Source organism: Pinus tabuliformis, chromosome 6, assembly GCF_031772625.1.
Source record: "Pinus tabuliformis cultivar Carrire ecotype Pingquan chromosome 6, CPIR1, whole genome shotgun sequence".
NCBI lineage: Eukaryota > Viridiplantae > Streptophyta > Pinopsida > Pinales > Pinaceae > Pinus > Pinus tabuliformis.
Genome location: NC_142292.1, coordinates 1,984,203,094 through 1,984,220,363, shown reverse-complemented (window position 1 = coordinate 1,984,220,363; position 17,270 = coordinate 1,984,203,094).

The window sequence follows — 17,270 nt, the reverse complement described above, 5'->3', positions numbered from 1 at the left end:
GAGGGGATTCTATGCTGGGAGGTTGATGCCGGATCAGGAATCATCGTTTCCTTCTTCTGTGATCTTGCAGGAACTTGGTGACGCTGGACAAGTAAGGGAGCAGGTAGCTGGAAGCTGTCAAAGAGGAGAGAGATTGGATCAAAGGACTAGCACAAGACACTGGTTGTTTCATCCTATTCCTATTCGTTTATAGTTCATAAAGGAGAATACGAAAGTAGTTTTCCCTATTTGTTTCTGAGGTCACTGTCACACCTTAGTGGGATAGGGTCGTTCTGAATAAACACTTTTCCTGTTAACAGTAGGGAAGGGACCAAGATATGTCAGAGTTTACCAATGTTTTTCATACACTTAGCATGAAGTTGGGTATCAAGGATTCTCAACGACATTTATTACTCAAGTACCGCGACTGTCTACACATATACATCAAGGACGAGATAGAGTTCATGGACATCTCCTCACTCGATATGACATACCAATATGCTGTGAAGATTGAGAAGAAGTTTAAACAGAAGAAGTGAGAATTTGGATCTACGAATCCAAAGTAAGGGGAAGGCACCCGCCAAACCATAGAGCAAAGGACAAAGCCAAGGCAGGGCGACCCAAGAAAACCCGCCGAAGCCGTAAGAAAATAACAACACCCCAAAGACAAAGAAGGACACGGGAAAATGGTGTGAGTTCCATAATAACTCCACTCACAACACAAGCGAGTGTTGGGTCAAGCAGTCACTAGTGGCAGAAGTGAAGGCTTTCGAATTAGACGCATGTTTCGACTCTGAGTTAGAACCTGATAAGGGAAATGACAAAGGGAAGCAGATCATTGACACCCATTACCACCATGGCCACCACCAAGATCCAAAAGAATCAACCTGAAGATCCAGAGGAGGGAGAATGCCTCTTCCACTCACATATATGGGCGAAGGGATCTTCGAGGGTTCTCTGTATTGACTAACGAGCACTGAACAAGATCACTATCTAGAATAGGTACCCAATCCCATGGATTGATGATCTTTAGGACTAGCTCAAGGGGGCCAAATATTTATTCAAGATGGACTTGAAGTCCGGTTATCACCAGGTGCCTATTGAACCCTCCGATGTGTGGAAGACTGCCTTCAAATCCAAGGAGGGCCTTTTTGAATGGCTGGTCATGCCTTTCAAGTTGACGAATGACACTACAAATTTGATGAGATTGATGGAAAACATCTTGTGACCCTTCACCAATGCATTCATGGTGGTGTATATAGATGACATCTTGATTTTCAGCCAGATTTGGGAAGAGCAACTCCACCATATTCGACAAGTCCTCCAAACCCTGCAACTACACAAGTTGTGTGCCAATCTTGAGAAATGAACTTTTGGCATGACCCAGGTTCAATATCTGGGGTACATCATTGATGAGCAGGGTGTGCATGTGGACCCAGCCAAGATACAAGTCATCTGGGATTGGCCATCCCCAAACACTCTAATAGATATTCACAGCTTTCTTGGCCTTGCCAATTTCTACTGCAGGTTTGTGTTGGGGTTCTCTCATATCACTTCCCTTTAAGTCAAGTCATCAAGGGCAGAGTGAAAGTGAAGTTATTTTGGTCCGAAGCCCAATAGAAGGCATTTTCTAAGTTGAAGTAGTGCCTCTGCTCTGCACCATTACTCACATTACCAGACCTGCAACAACCATTTGAGATTGAGACATATGCCTTAGACTATGCTATTGGTGAAGTTCTTACTCAACAAGGGCATCCAATGGCTTACCACAGTGAGACACTTTTAGACACAGTCCTATCCCACCTATGACAAAGAAATGTATTCCATCATGCAGACCTGCCATCAATGGAAGCATTACATTCTAGGGAAGGAAACAATCATCCACATAGACCATCAACCCCTACAATTCATACAAACACAAGGGAAGTCGCAGAACGGTCGCCATCAGAAATGGTCCACATACGTGCAACAATTCCATTTGAACATTAAGTACAAGAAGGGCAACACCAATAATGTTGAAGATTACCTTAGCCGACCACCAGTGATAGTGCTGATCATTGTGCTCAACTCCTATGGGCATGAGACTTCAAGGTGGTTGCATCTTTACGAGATCGATCTAGATACTAAACAATCTTGGAAGGTAAGAAAGCTCATAATTGTCACCTCTATGATTGTTATAGACATATTTGGGCTTTGCAACCCCAAACTCATATGTCCATAAACTAAGGACTCCTTATGTCCATAAAAGTGTTGTTTCATACCCTAAAGGATCATGGTAAACTGATTACATCATTTCCTAGAAGTTCCACCTAAAAAACTACTCAGAAATGGCCAAAAATGGACCATACAGACTGCTCCATGGGCAAGGTGTGATGCATACTGACTGCCAAACAGGCCAGGTGTGATGCATACTGAAATGGCCTTCTGTCGGGTGTGATGAGCGAGAATAGACAAATGGCACACACAGTTTGCAAGGTGGATAATCATGGAATCTTCCAGAAACTTCTCCTGTGAAACTTGCCTCTCTGAATTCGCCCAGGGATGAGTAAGAGATCATTGAAATCTCCAAGTGGAACCAAGAACTATCAGTGGAATGACACTAATCAAAAACCCAGAGCTCACTCACACCCTTGTAAGACATTTATAAATGGATCCCTCATCTGAGAGATCTAGAGGCTGGAATCTTGTATTTTGTAAGGAAGTGCTGTTGGTTTGTTGGTGAGAAGAGACATTGCATTGTTGGGTGATTTGCTTGTTCATGAGGTGAAGAGGGCTTCTACAATTGGGAGGATGATGCTGGATCAGACAGCTGGGTTGTAATCCTCTCTTACATTACTATTAATGAAGTTCTTTGAGTTTTCCTCCATATAATCGTGTATTTATGCATCTTATTATTTATGAATGCAATTGTATGGTCAATGTGTTTCTGATTCTGCATTGTTTATGATGTTTTAGATAGAGATGCTTTGATAGTTTGCTGTTACTTTGACTCTACAGGTACTCTTTGAAGTGGGACAAGTAGAAGAGGAGTGGCAAATTCTATCAAGGAAGGGAGAAATCAAGCTAGGATCAAATCGGAAGATCCAGGTTGGTCCTCTTTTCTTCTCTTCCATCTATCACACTTAAAGGAACTCTTGAAAAGCTTTCATTGTTTGTTTCTAAGATAGCTACCCATCTTAGTGGGACTAGCAGTTCGAATCGCCACTAGTTTTCCCTGAAACAAAATGGCGATTCTACTGGGGAACGAATAGTTTGTTTTGTTTGTTTATTTGTTTCTTTATAAACTACAGACGGAGCCTAAAGTTAGCCAGTTAGCCTTCGAAATGCCTTTGCTATGAAATTGCGAAGTAGATTAATGGTGCTTTAGTCAATATCTGGGTTGGTTTATGAACTGAACATCTGAATTACAAAGCATTCTAAGTGCCCTTGTGGTAGCTCAGAACCTCATCAGATCTTACCCTTATGCTTTGTTTTTACTGTCCATCATTACTCAGCCTAAATCACTGAACTTAGCTACAAATTTTGAGCAAAAACCAAGCTCAGTTTCGCTCCCTGGTCCATCGCATTGTCTGTAACTGTACAACCTGGATGCATCACACCTCCCGTGTGTTGCAGGTGAGATGCATCCCTATTTCCCTGTGTTTTAGGTGAGATGATTGAGTGATATTATTTTCTTCTCTGAAAATTGGTTTTTCCTCCTTGTTTTCAGCTTTATTAAGTAGTTTTGTTGTTCATGATCAGTATCTTCTTGCTGAAACCTTCTTCCTTCACATATTTCAGCCTCCATCAGTTAGGAATTGTAAATGTTTTTGTGTATTTGTCAATCATTTACAGTCTTCCTTTGTCAAAAGTAGCCTAATTGAATTGTCGTCTTTGATGCAAGTGTCATAATTGTCATTTTAAATCAAAATAAGAGTGTCGTAAAGTTATCCTCTTCTAGATAGTTGATTGTACTTTTTTCATTGTACTTGATTTGAGTTATTAGTATTTGAAGTGTCGTTTTATAGTTTTCCTTTCGAAATCGAAAAGTTTCGTCTTATTCTTCCTTTCGTTTTGAAAATAAATTGTTGGAAATGTCGCTTTGGAAGAAAATAGTTCAAATCTATACTTAACTTTCCTTTTTTGGCATTCACACATTAAGGAAGCAGAAAACAAATACATGCATGTGCATCTGCATTTTGACTACATGCGAAATTTGATTTAGGAAAGTGCATTTAGTGGGTGCTCTATGCTCTCTGCTGAAAGAAAATCATTATCTTCTTTCCTTTGTAGCTAAAATTTTCATTGCTAGAAGAACATATCATTTTAGATTGCATATTTAGGAATTTCACATCTACATCACGCAGTGAACCTTGAAAGACAAACTTCTAAGCAAGATAAACTCTAAAATAAACCTCAATGAACACAAAAACGCTTTGGACCCTAACGCAACACATCTAGAAGTCTAGGCTAGAGACGTGTTTCAGCGTCATAAAACCTAGTGACTATCATTTTCATTGAAGGTTGGGTGATTCCTCCTCTTTGATACGACAAGTTCCAGTACGGAATTGTGCTCCCCATACCGTTGAGTATATATTGGGAGACCACAATAGGCTGATATCCTTTATCCTTAGGAAGCCGTGTCTGCTGCCCTATCGATCGTAATGCACTGAACACAACATTCAGGAAGATTGACTGTCGTACATAAGTCTTTGGTAATTTCTCTATCATTTATAGCCAAGGTGTATTTTTCAGTTTTACGATCGATTTGGTAAACCCTCTATCTAGATTTCCAGAGTAGTCACTTTCATTCCTTTTCGACTCCTTAAAAGAAAATGTAGAAATTTCTCATTTCCCACCTCGATTTTCAGTTTCACCTTATTTATCCAAAATAGTTAAATGCCCTTTCCAATATCCATACATTCAACAACAGGAAAATAAATTTTGTTGAAAACAAAAATTCTGGAAATATAACAGAATGTTGGAAAATGCAGAAATAAATATCAGCACATACAAACAACCATTTAACACATTTAAACACAGTGATTTTTGGTCAAGGTGACCCTTGTTAGGATATTCCGACACATAGGATATAGTTAAGTTCAACTTGGTCTAGTATAGAGTTAGGTTAGAGTTAGGTAAAGTGTGTTTCTTTACCGTTGTACATTTTGTAACTTACAATCCGACGGTCACGATATGTAGTGATCCGACGGTTCACTCTCACCTCGGTATTACCGACACTTGATCCGTGGCTTGACACCCGATTGGTCCATGAGTTCTATTTAAAGCGCATGGAGGGTCATTGTTCGAGTAATCCGTGCATGAGAGAAGCTTATGTAAATTTTCATTCTTTGATTAATAAATTGTCTGTACCCACGTTGGGACAGGCCGTGGACTGTTTCCCTCCTTGCACTCTGAGGGTTTTAACCACGTCAAAAATACTGGTGTATTGATTTGAGATCTGGTTGTGAGCGGTGTCCTTTTGGTATTCTTCTGTGGAACTTACCCTGTAAATTCCTACATGGTATCAGAGCTATTTGAGGGCCGCGTCCGTTGGTGATCCAAATCTGAAGCCGGTAGAACTGCATGCGGCTGTCGTTTCCTAGATCTGCTGTTTCTGACTGCTTTCGGGCCGAGAGGACTGCTCTGTTGCATTCGGAGCATCTGTTTCAGTGAGGAACCCCTTTCGTTTCACGCGAAAAGGTTTCCGGTAGCCCTAGCTGCGTCATTTTTCAGATCGGGAGGTATACAGTGTTTTTTTTGCAATTTACTGTCATTTTCTCTCTGCTTATTTCGGTTTCGGTTTATTTAGCCTTTTTTTTTCCCGGAGCTATACCTTTCATTTCTGCGTATGCTCTTTGCCCTGCGACTCTGTGCGATCTGGGCAAATCAGAAACAGAAAGAAAGGATTTTTCTCATGCGTATGCTCTTTTCCCTGCACCTTAGTGTGATCTCGGAAAATCAGAAACATTGAGGAAAATATTTAGTTTTTCGGCTAAAAGCTAACTTTGAGATTTTTTTTAAAATTTCTAGTTTTTTGGCTAAAGCTAACTTCGAGCCGTAAGGTTCGTTTTTCTTTGGATATTCGTGTTGGGTTTTGTGTTTTGTGTTTTGTAGGGGAAAAGAGTCTTCCCAAGGCAAGCACGCAAATCGAGGCCCCCCCCCCCCCCCCCCCTCTCTCTCTCTCTCTCTCTCTCTCAAATATTTTGTATAGATCAATTGGTTCAAAGACCTTTTAAGAGAGTAGAGGTCTTGGGTTCAAGTCTCCATTTTGTGGGGGCGGATTTTTTCATTCCCGCACATTCGCGCACTTTGCCGGCAACGTCAACAATTTTTTTTTCAAAAAGCCATAACTTCTTCATCCGGAAGCCTTTTTCAGAGCCGTTTTTTTTAAAACCGCCTATTTTTTCGAGATCTATCCATTGGACCACTCACTTTCAGCATCTTCAGCTTCAGTTGTTTTTCAAAAATGGAAAGTCCATGCCAAGTCATTCTTGACAGCACTAACTACTTCCAATGGGTCGCCTACATGGGAGATTTACTTAGAAGTAAAGGTCTCTTCAGAATAGCCACAGACCAAGAGAAGAAACCCAAAGATGAAGACAAGGCCGAAAAATGGGAAAATCGACAAGATCAAGCACGTGGCTTGATAGGAATGTCTGTTTCTCCTGATCTTAGATTCCACATTGCAGAAATTGAAACTCCTCATGAAGCATTAGAAAAACTTGCTAAAGTTTTTGGGATTAAAAATGAAATTAGATCCCATCAACTTGAAAATGAGCTGCTTACTTTGGATCCTAATAATTTTTCTTGCATTGAAGATTTCTTGTCAAAATTCAAGAACCTTAGATATCTCTTGGAAGGTGTTAAAGTTAAGAAAGATGATGGTAACCTTATTTATTCCATCCTCACTAAGTTAGGGCCAGCCTACTCTGTATTTGTTTCCACTTTCCATTCTACCAGGGAAGCTTTCATTTGTCAAGGCAAAGACTACAAGCCCCCTTCCTTTGACTCCTTTTGTGATTCCTTAATAAGAGAACAAGAAAAACTCTTACACCTTGGTCTTCTTAATCTTGGAAACTCTTCCACAAAAGCGTTAGCCGCCCAGCAGTATCCAAATTCAAAGAATCCTAAGAAGTCTTATCCTCAAAGGAATGGTCCTAAACCAACTCAGCCTCAAGATGAAAGATCATTTCAGCAATATGATAAGCCCAATAAAAACAAATGGAAGAAGACTGAAAGACATTGTAACTTTTGTAATCGAGATGGCCACTTAGAATCTAAATGCTTTAAGAAGATGGAAGCCTTGGAAGCCGCAATGAAGAAACATAACATCCATCTGGAGCCTACTTCAACTTCAACTTCCGGAACGGCATTTTCTGCATGTCATCGTCAATCATCTCAGTCTGGTTATGCATTAAATGTATCTTCTTCTTCTTCTCATTCTCATGAGTGGCTCATTGATTCTGGAGCCTCTTGTCACATGGCCAAAAACCAAGCCATGTTTTCTTCTTTAAATGATTGTAACACCAAAAATATATATGTTGGTGATGATAGATCTCTTAATGTTGTAGGGACTGGAACTGTTCATCTAGACAATGGTCAGTTCAATGATGTATTATGTGTTCCAAACTTATCCTGCAACCTTCTATCTGTCTATCAGATAACTCATTCAGGTGAAGGTAAAATCGTTGAATTTTCACCTCATGATGTTGTAATCAAGGATCTAAAAGATCCTAAACAGATTCTAGCTACTGGTCTTGCTGATGATTCCAAAAGGTTGTATAAGTTTCACAACTTTGGGTCATCCCATCTTCCCTCAGTATTTGTTGCTCATAATGATGAAGTGAGCAAACTTTGGCATGAGCGGTATGGTCACTTAAACTATCGCTCCCTTCAGCATCTATGTAAAGAAAACATGGTGACAGGTCTTCCTATGGTATCTTGCAAAGATGGTGTTTGTTCCGGATGTGTACTCGGAAAACATCATCGGGACAGTTTTGACAAACGTGCCTCTTGGCACGCCTCAGCCCCTTTACAGCTTGTGCACAGTGATTTATGTGGTCCTCTTCCTGTTGCTTCATTCTCTGGCTGCAAGTACTTCTTAACTTTCATTGATGATTTCTCTAGACGCACTTGGGTATACTTCTTAAAACTCAAGAGCGAAGTATTTACCACCTTTTTGGCCTTCAAAGCATTCGTTGAAAAACAATCTGGACATCAAATTCTTAAGCTAAGAACTGATAATGGTGGAGAATATGTTAAAAATGCATTCATCAACTTTTGCACCGAAAATGGAATTCAAATGCAACATACTGTTCCATACACTCCACAACAAAATGGTGTAGCTGAAAGGAAAAATCGCACTTTAAAGGAAATGGCTAATTGTATGCTGCAATCTAAAGGACTCAGTCTTAGTTTTTGGGCCGAAGCAATTAATTGTGCAAATTATATAATCAATCGCACTCCTACTAAGGTTCTAGAGAATATCACTCCAGAAGAAGCTTGGAGTTCCATTAAACCAGATGTAAGTCACTTTCGTGTGTTTGGAAGTGAAGCATGGGCCCATATTCCAGATGAAAAGCATAAAGCCTTAGAACCTAAGAGTGAGAAATGTACTTTTGTTGGATATTCTGAAGATGTAAAAGGCTATAGACTTATTCCATTTAAGTCCAAAAATGTTATCATTAGAAGAGATGTAAAATTTGATGAAAATAAATCGGCCTGCGAGCCTAGTCCGGCGGATGTGCCACCTCTTCCTATCTCTTCTATCTTTGAGAACATTTCTTCTTCTGATGATGAAAGCGAGGATGATAATCCTTCCCCACCTTCTCAGGATCCTCAACTTCCAAGATGGGTCCGTGCTACTCGGGATGCAGCAGGTGATCTTGCCGGTGATCCTACAGATCAGCGACGTACACGTTCTCAGTTTGAAAGAGCCTCTTCTTTACTGGCTCAAGCTCCAGTGAATCATGATCCTGACACTTTTGCAGAAGCTTCAGGCCATCCACATTGGGAAACAGCTATGAATGAAGAATATCATTCATTGATGACAAATGATACATGGGATCTTGTTCCTCTACCAAAGGGACGCAAACTTGTTAGATGCAAATGGGTTTACAGAACCAAGTATGGACCAGATGGGAAAGTTAACAAACATAAAGCTCGTCTAGTTGCTAAGGGCTTTTCACAGGTTGAAGGCATTGACTACACTGAAACCTTCTCTCCAGTTGCCAAAATGAACTCTATCCGCCTTGTTCTTTCCCTTGCTGCCTCTTTAAAATGGGAAGTCCATCAAATGGATGTTAAATCTGCCTTCTTGCATGGGGACTTGCAGGAAGAAATCTATATGGAACAACCCATTGGCTTCATACAAACAGACTCCAGCCTCGTTTGTCGCCTTAAGAAATCCCTTTATGGCCTCAAGCAAGCTCCTCGAGCTTGGTATGCCAAAATGGATAGCTTTCTTTTAGAATCTGGCTTTTCTAGGTGTCATTCTGACAATACTGTCTACACCAAGAAAGTGGGCAACTCTCTCATCATCCTTGTTCTTTATGTTGATGATCTTATTCTTACTGGTAGTGATCCCAACCTTATAAACCATGTGAAGTCCAGCCTTAAAAAGAAATTTGAAATGACAGACTTAGGACACTTACACTATTTTCTCGGTCTTCAAGTCTTGCAATCCCAAGAGGGTATTTTCCTTTCCCAGTCCAAGTATGCTTGTGATATTCTTCGTCATTTTCACATGGAAGACTGTAAGCCAGCCCCTTCTCCCTTTCAGTCTGGAGTCAAACTTTCAGTCTCTTGTACTTCTCCTGAAGTTGATGCTACCTTATACCGTCAACTTGTCGGAAAACTCTTGTATTTAACCCATACTCGTCCTGATCTTTCCTTTGTTGTTGGCCTTGTTGCTCGTTTTATGCAAAACCCCCGTGAAAGTCATTGGAAAGCAGCTAAAAGAATACTTCGTTATGTTCGAGGTACAATACAGTTTGGGATTCATTACAGTGCCAAAGCAGCTCCTCTGTTAGTTGGTTTCACTGATTCTGATTGGGCTGGTGACCTTGATGATCGGAAGTCTACTGCCGGTTATGTCTTCACTCTTGGTTCAGGACCTATTACATGGGCTTGTAAGAAACAGGCTGCCATTTCTCTTTCGTCAGCAGAAGCAGAGTATCGTGGTGCCGTGGAAGCTAGTAAGGAAGCCTTGTGGCTTCGTCAGATCCTATCAGAGTTTGGCTTTGAGCAGCAGCATCCAACCACACTTTGGTGTGATAATCAAAGTGCCATTCAGCTATGCAAAGATCCAGTCCAGCATCAGCGCAGCAAACACATTGAACTACACATGCACTTCATCAGAAAGCTCATTCTTGACCATGTTCTTGAAGTGCAATATTGTCCAACGGATGATCAGGTTGCAGACATCTTCACAAAGGCTCTCACAGAGGCGAAGTTCACTAAACTTCGATATATGCTTGGAGTTCAGGAAGTTGTCACTAAGGGGGGATAGGCTCTAGTGCCTCCTTCCTTCTCCTATTGTGTCATATTTGTAAATCCTTCAATCCTATCCCAAGTTGTTCTTAAGGGGGGATGTTAGGATATTCCGACACATAGGATATAGTTAAGTTCAACTTGGTCTAGTATAGAGTTAGGTTAGAGTTAGGTAAAGTGTGTTTCTTTACCGTTGTACATTTTGTAACTTACAATCCGACGGTCACGATATGTAGTGATCCGACGGTTCACTCTCACCTCGGTATTACCGACACTTGATCCGTGGCTTGACACCCGATTGGTCCATGAGTTCTATTTAAAGCGCATGGAGGGTCATTGTTCGAGTAATCCGTGCATGAGAGAAGCTTATGTAAATTTTCATTCTTTGATTAATAAATTGTCTGTACCCACGTTGGGACAGGCCGTGGACTGTTTCCCTCCTTGCACTCTGAGGGTTTTAACCACGTCAAAAATACTGGTGTATTGATTTGAGATCTGGTTGTGAGCGGTGTCCTTTTGGTATTCTTCTGTGGAACTTACCCTGTAAATTCCTACAACCCTGGAAGAACCCCCTACAACTCTTGGCGAAAACCAGTTCGAAAGCTCCTTCTTATTTATGGAAAATGCTTTTACAATAAGAGAAATATTCAACAAAAAATCAACAAGCAAACTTTTACACCTTATCTCATTTTCCATGCCTCACAGCCAATTGGAAAAACTTGCAAACAACAAAACGGAACAACAATAAATGTTGTATGGCCTCCTCGATTTTTGTGCTCAAATTTCAGCCTTAAATGCTGCTGTACAGACTGCCTAGAAAAGCGTGCATGTTGCCATAAATTCTGCTGTACAGTTTTCCTCGATTTTTGTGTAGAAAATAGCAGTGCGGCTGTACGAATTTCTACCTAGAAAAGCGTGCCAAAGTACAGCCACTTGCTGTATGGCCTCCCTTGAAAAATGTGCCAGCAAACTTCAGATTTTATGCTCCTCGATTTCTGTGCTAACTTGCTGTACGACCTCCTTGGAATCTGAACCAAAACTGTTGTACGACCTTTCTAGAAAATCGTGCCCAAAACTTGCCTTTCACTGTGTGCTAACTCAGCTGTACGGACTTGCTGAAACGCTACCTTGGAATGTGTGCCAAGCTGCTACCTCCTCCTCACTGTCCAGAAATGTCCCTTGCTCTCTTGCTCTCCTTCTCTCAATCTGCTCATGAAAGAATGAATGACCTTTTCATCATTTCCCTCCTTTAATCTAATCCTAAGTGACTTTGGGGGAATCACTAAATCCAATGGCTGAAATAGATTGAGATCTAGGGCTGAGATTAAATGCTCATTTAAATCTCACTTTCCATTTTTTAATTCACCTCACTTTAATAAAGACCCACTTAGTCATTTATTTCCAAAGTCACTTTTCCTTTCTAATTTTACATTGACTTTATTAAAGTCACTTTAAAATTAGACTTTAGTAACTTTATCACTTGAAGTCACTTTTAAATTAGATTTGACTTTATAAAAATTATAAAGTCACTTTAGGAGAAAAAATAAATTCTTTTGGACACTTTTCCCTAGGCCAAAGATCAAAGCCTTAGGGAACAACCTGCCCTTCGGTACCAAATTTCAACACTCCCTCTTACCGAGGAAGGTGTTTCTCATCACATCCATCTTGTCTATGAAGTAGACATGCTTGCACCATGGTAAGGCTTTGGTAAGAATATCTGCAACCTGCTCATTAGTGGGAATATACTCAAGCTTCATAGCTCCCTTCTGAACATAGTCTCTGATGAAATGATATTTGATCCCGATATGCTTTGACTTGCCATGAAATACTGGATTCTCTGTGAGTTTAATGCAACTCTGATTATCATAGTAAATCACTGAAGGTCTCAACGGCTGACCAAATAAGCCAAACAACATCTTGTGAAGCCAGATGGCCTCACAACTAGCTAGACTGGCTGCCATATACTCTGCTTCCGCTGAACTCAATGCTACTGACTGCTGCTTCCGGTTGAACCATGACACTACTGCCGAACCCAACCCAAAACAAAACCCTGAAGTGTTCTTCCTATTACAAGCACAACCTGCCCAATCAGAATCAGTATAACCTGCCAATCTCACTCCATCCCCCTGCTTGTACTCCAGACCATAATCCACTGTCCCCTGCAAGTACCACAAAATGTGTTTTGCAGCCACCCAGTGAACCTTCCTAGGCTCACACATAAACTGACTCATCGTGTTGACTGCAAAACAGATATCTGGTCTAGTGTTGACCAAATACATCAAGGAACCAATCAGCTGCTTGTACAATGTGGGATCCACCAACTCGGAATCCGAAGCATGAAGCTTCTTCCAGTTGGTGATCATCGGTGTCGACATGGGTTTACTATCCTCCATGTGCAATCTACCAAGGATGTCCACAATATACTTCCCCTGCCCCAGGAAGAAATACCCCTCCTCCTGCCACACCTCCAAACCCAAAAAGTAATGCATCAAGCCGATGTCCTTCATCTCAAACTCCGCCGCAAGATCTCTCTTGCTGTGCTCTATGAGTCTCTCTGCACCTGTAATGACCAAGTCATCCACATACAACACCAGAATGAGAGGCTCCTCACCTATCACAATATAGTAAAGGTTCGGATCTGCCTCACTCTTTGTGAAACCCATCTCCTGCAAGTATGTATCTATCCTAGAGTACCAAGCTCTGGGAGCTTGCTTCAGGCCATAAAGGTCCTTCTTCAGTCTGCACACATTGGACTCCTTCCCATGCACCTCAAAGCCTTGTGGCTGCTCAATGTACACCTCCTCTTGTATGAAGCCATTGAGAAATGTAGTCTTCACATCCATCTGGTGGATCTTCCAACCCATCTCTGCTGCTATCAATATAATGGAGCGGATCGAAGCATATCAATCCACGGGAGCGAAGGTCTCCTCATAATCGACTCCCTCTACCTGGGAGAATCCTTTAGCCACAAACCTCACTTTGAATTTCTCAATGTTTCCATATGCAACATGCTTTACCTTGTAAAGCCATCGGGAAGTAACCACGGATTTACCCTCAGGCCTCGGCACCACCTCCCAAACATCATTCTTCATGATAGAAGAATACTCCTCCTGCATGGCCTCTCTCCAGACCTGCTGGCTAGCTGCCTCCTCATAGCTAGAAGGCTCAGAGTCAAGGATGCTAGTAGCCATTTCCATATAGCTACAAAACCTCTCAGGTGGTCTACTCTCTCTGACCGGCCTCTTAGGCTCAGCGATAGATGTGGCATCTCTCAAGGTGTCCTGAAGCCACTTGGGCTTCCTCTTTGTAGAAATTTTTGTTTTCCCACCCCGGTTTTCAGTTTCACCTTATTTCACCCATGTAGTTAAATGCCCTTTCCCATAACCATACATTTAACAAGCTGAAAAAATAAATATTGCTGAAAACACAAATTCTGGAAATTTTATAGAATGCTGGAAATTGCAGAAATAAAAATCAGCAATAATAAACAGCCATTAAAACACATTTAAACACTGAGATTTTTGGTCAACTTGACCCTGGAAAAACCCCCTACAACTCTTAGGGAAAACCAGTTTGAGAGCTCTTCTTTATTTCTGAGAATTGCCTTTTTACAGTGAGAAATATTCAGCAAAAAATCAGTAAGCAAATTTACAACTTATCTCTTTTCCCATGCCTCACAGCAAACTGGAAATTATAGCAAACAGGACAGCAATAAATGCTGTACGGCCTCCTCGATTTTCGTGCCCACTTTCAGCATTAAATGCTGCTATATGGCCATCATTAAATTTGTTGTACGTACTGCAATAAATGCGTTTTACAACCCTCATTTTGCGTGAAGAAAAATCAGAAAACTACTCCTCGAAAATCGTGCCAAAATCTGTCGTTCACTGTGTGCTAAATCAGCGTACAAATCTGCTCAACTGCTGCCTTGGAATGTGTGCCAAGCTGCTGTCTCATTCTCCTCCCTGCTCAGAAATCTCTCTTGCTTTCTTGCTCTCCTTCTCCCAATCTGCTCATGAAAGAATGGATGACCTTTTCCACCTTTAATCTAATCCCAAGTGACTTTTGGGTGATCCCTAAATCCAATGGCTGAAATAGATTGAGATCTAAGGCTGAGATTAAATGCTCATTTAAATCTCACTTTCTATTTTTTAATTCACCCCATTTTAATAAAGACCCACTTAATCATTTATTTCCAAAGTCACTTTTCCTTTCTAATTTTTCATTGACTTTATAAAAGTCACTTTAAAATTAGACTTAATAACTTTATCACTTAAAGTCACTTTTAAATTAGATTTAACTTTATAAAATTATATAGTCACTTTAGGAGAAAAATTAAATTCTTTTGGACACTTTTCCCTAGGCCAAAGATCAAAGCCTTAAGGAACCACCTGTCCTCCGATACCAAATTTCAACACTCCCTCTTACCGAGGAAGGTGTTCCTCACCACACCTGTCTTCTCTCTGAAGTAGACATGCTTGCGCCGTGGTAAGGCTTTGGTAAGAAGATCTGCAACCTGCTCATCAGTGGAAATATACTCAAGCTTCACAACTCCCTTCTGAACATAGTCTTTGATGAAATGATATATGATCCCGATATGCTTTGACCTGTCATGAAAAACTGGATTCTCCGTGAGTTTAATGCAACTCTGATTATCACAGTAAATCATTGAAGGTCTCAACGGCTGACCAAATAATCCAAACAACATCTTGCGAAGCCAGATAGCCTCACAACTAGCTAGACTGACTGCCATATACTCTGCTTCCGCTGAACACAGTGCTACTGACTGCTGCTTCCGGCTGAACCATGACACTACTGCTGAACCCAACCCAAAACAATACCCTGAAGTGCTCATCCTATCAAAAGCACAACCTGCCCAATCAGAATCAGTGTATTCTACCAATCTCACTCTGTCTCCCTGCCTGTAGTCCAGACCATAATCCACTGTCCCCTGCAAGTACCACAAAATGTGTTTTGTAGCCACCCAGTGAACCTTCCTAGGCTCGCACATAAACTGACTCATAGTGTTGACTGCAAAATAGATATCTGGTCTAGTGTTGACCAAATACATCAAGGAACCAATCAACTGCCTGTACAATGTGAGATCCACCAACTCGGAATCCGAAGCATGAAGCTTCTTCCAGTTGGTGATCATCGGTGTCGACATGGGTCTACAATCCTCCATGTGGAATCTGCTAAGGATGTCCACAATATACTTCCCCTGCCCCAGGAAGAAATGCCCCTCCTCCTCACCAATCACAATAAAGTAAAGGTTCGGATCTGCCTCACTCTTTGTGAAACCCATCCCCTGCAAATATTTATCTATCCTGGAGTACCAAGCTCTGGGAGCGTGCTTCAGGCCATAAAGGGCCTTCTTCAGTCTGCACACATGAGACTCCTTCCCATGCACCTCAAAGCCCTGTGGCTACTCAATGTACACCTCCTCCTGTATGAAGCCATTGAGAAATGCAGTCTTCACATCCATTTAGTGGATCTTCCAACCCATCTCTTCTGCTATTGATATAATGGAGCGGATCGACGTATATCGAGCCACGGGAGCGAAGGTCTCCTCATAATCAACTCCCTCTACCTGGGATAACCCTCTAGCCACAAACCTTGCTTTGAATTTCTCAATGCTGCCATCTGCAACATGCTTTACCTTGTAAATCCATCTGGAAGTAACCACGGATTTGCCCTCAGGCCTCGGCACCACTTCCCAAACATCATTCTTCATGAGAGAAGAATACTCCTCCTGCATGGCCTCTCTCCAGACCTACTGGCTAGCTGCCTCCTCATAGCTAGAAGGCTCAGAGTCAAGAATGCTGGTAACCATCACCATATAGCTACAAAACCTCTCAGGTGGTCTACTCTCTCTGACCAGCCTCTTCGGCTCAGCAACAGATGTGGCATCTCTCAAGGTGTCCTTAAGCCACTTGGGCTTCCTCTTCCCTAAGCGCACTTCTCCCACCGGAGAATGAAACTCCTCCTCCTCATCATCATCAGGAGCCTGAACTCCTGACTGTCTGTCTGCTGTCCTCCTGCCTACACCTGAATCTGTAGAAGCTGAGGTACAGTGTGAATTGTCCATCAGTGGACTCCCTAGTGAACTGCTCTGTGAACTGCTCTGCATGCTGCCCTGAGCACCACCCCTCTGGCTCGACGAGCCACTGCTCACTGACGGACTTGACATCCTCATAGATGTACCTCTGGATCCTCCTGATCCCCCTGATCCCTACCCACTAGATCCCTACGACTGACTCAACTGCTGCTAAGGGTCTGGCAGATCCAGATATTCTAACTCCCGTGACCTCCTGAAGGCCCTGTCCTCCTCGAACTTCACATCCCGTTTGACAAGAACTCTCCTCTGTGCAGGAATGTAAATCCGAAAGGCCTTTGAGGTCTCACTGTAGCCCACAAAGATACCCTTCTCTACGGTGGGCTCTAGTTTGGTCCCCTTCTCCTTGGGTGTATAAGAGTATGTAATGCATCCAAAGATATGAAGATGACCAATATCAGGCTTCTTCCCAGAGAAAGCCTCCTCCGGAGTCATGTGCCCCAAGGCACGATGCGGACTCCTGTTTTGCAAGTAAACAGCTGTGTTGCAGGCCTCTGCCCACAAGAACAATGGCAACCCCTGATCATGTAACATGGCTTTGGCAGCCCCTATGATGGATCTGTTCTTCCTCTCTGCAACCCCGTTCTCCTGGGGGTTGTAAGGAACAGTGAACTCCCTCCTAATGCCTACCTCCGCACAATAGTCAACAAACTCTCTAAGTGTGTACTCTCCTCCATTGTCCGACCTCAGGGACTTGATCTTT